The sequence below is a fragment of the Octopus bimaculoides genome, chromosome 1, assembly GCF_001194135.2.
Source record: "Octopus bimaculoides isolate UCB-OBI-ISO-001 chromosome 1, ASM119413v2, whole genome shotgun sequence".
Taxonomy (NCBI): Eukaryota; Metazoa; Mollusca; class Cephalopoda; order Octopoda; family Octopodidae; genus Octopus; species Octopus bimaculoides.
In genome coordinates, this window is record NC_068981.1 from 138,891,502 (window position 1) to 138,893,770 (window position 2,269).

Below are 2,269 nucleotides of genomic sequence, written 5' to 3' on the forward strand. Positions count from 1 at the left end.
ATATATGTGTGTGTGTGTGTATATATATATATATACGATGGGCTTTTTTCAGTTTCCGTCTACCAAATCCACTCACAAGGCTTTGGTCTGCCCGAGGCTACAGTAGAAGACACTTACCCAAAGTGCCACGCAGTGGGACTGAACCCGGAACCATATGGTTGGGAAGCAAGCTACTTACCGCACAGCCACTCCTATATATTTATTTTATTATAAATGCAAAAACAATACCACACACCCGCCACCCGAGTTCCGTTTTCCATACAGTATGTGCGATTCTTTGTTTACTCATTTACGATACACTACGCATTTTCTTTTACTATATTTCAATTAAGGTGTTATACAGTGCAGTACTGTACTTTATCTTTATTCATCAATTTATTAATTTTTAGGCGTGAAAATGTTTATTTTACCACAGAAATAATTAAAGTCTAAAAATGTATAAATACCTATCAACAGCAGAAACCCAAGATATACTGAGAAGTCCGCGATATAAATTTACATATATTAGTCAGAAAATCCGCGATGTACTGAGTGCGTGATAGGTAAACCGCGTTATGGCGAGGAATTACTATATATATATATATATATATATGTATATATTAATAATGTACTCTCCCATCGAAGACGACGTATGAGCGTTTAGCTTTTTGCCGAATGACCGGCACAAATGATTTGTTTAAAGTGATCAAATGTTCGTGCCGCACATTATCTCAATCTCTCCATCGAAACGACGTTGGTTTCAACATATGCACTGTGTACCATACAGTGTCGAAGCGAGCGCAGAGCAACGTGAAATGAAGTCTTTTGCTCTATAACACATCGTACCACCCGGTCTAGGAATTAAAACTACAATCTCGCGATCGTGAGTGCAATATCTTAACCAGTAGGCTATGCGCCCTCATATGTATATGTATAAATGTAAATATATACACACACACACAAACACACAAACACACACACACACACACACACACACACACATACACACACACACACACACACACATATAGATAGATAGATAGATAGATAGATAGATAGATAGATAGATAGATAGATAGAAATTACATTTAACAAGTGTAATTCATATATATATTCACAAATTTCCTTATTTCAATTATGAATCATATTCCTTTCTATAATATTAATATGATTACAAAACTTCTTTGGTTGACACTAATTTTCAAATAAAACCCTCGATTCAATAACACCGTGTTTAAACTCTATACTTGGAATGACCAATTTTAAATACTATTGGAACTTGCTCACAAGTAACTGAAATGTTATATGTATACCATTCTGCCTAAATAATGGATCTACAAATGCAATATCCTTACATATCTCACGTCTATTTTCATTCCGCCACTTCACTCTCTATTTCATATCTTATCTAGAATAACTATTGCTTAACCAACTTCTCACACCGTCTCCGATGAAGGGATATATAAAATATCCCAGAAACAGCTGTAAGACTTTCTATTTATAAATCTTCTAAAATCTTTCACAGCCTAGGATTTTTATCTTATTCTGAAATTTTTTTTATATATACATATGCTGATACATGACCTACGGTGGACTCCTCATTCGCATAATCACCGAACCTGGAGCTTAACTATAGTCTGCCCATAGCACTTACACAGCATTACCTACACCTTTGGATCTTATTGACATCATTGCCTCTCATAAGATCTCTCTCTCTCTCTCTCTATATATATATATATATATATGCATAAATAGATAGATAGATAGATAGATAGATAGATACGTACATACATACATACATACATACATACATACATACATACATACATATATGTATGTAATTCATATGCGTGTTATAACTACCCCTTTTTCTATATCTAAATTCTAGTCGGTCGAATGTTTCACAGTGGGTCAGCAGGTACCATCAATTGATTATCACTGTTCTCACTTTCTCCTTCTTTTCCTTCTTTTTTTTTTCTTCTTTTCCTTTTTACTTTCATTTTATATACTTTTCCGCTCTGATGAAGTTCCGTGATTCAATTTGGTATAACTAATTACTTACAATGATAACTATCATTATTATTGTGGTGGTTAAAAACTGAGAATCAGGCTAACGGAAACGGTTGTAAGTTGAGATTCTGTCTTTTCGTAATTAATTAATAAATGATAATTGATGTAAATCAATTGTTATTCATCAATTGTATCTCTATTTTCTGCTTTCTTTATATATATATATACATACATACATATACATATAAATATATATATATATGTGTGTGTGTGTGTGTGT

General features: G+C 33.3%; 1 long non-coding RNA gene across 4 annotated transcripts in view; it reads left to right on the forward strand.

Moving 5' to 3' along the window:
* The window catches only part of LOC128248888 (uncharacterized), a 77,155-nt gene that overhangs the window by 4,659 nt on the left and 70,227 nt on the right, over positions 1 to 2,269 (forward strand). The gene's annotated exons all lie outside the window — the stretch shown is intronic.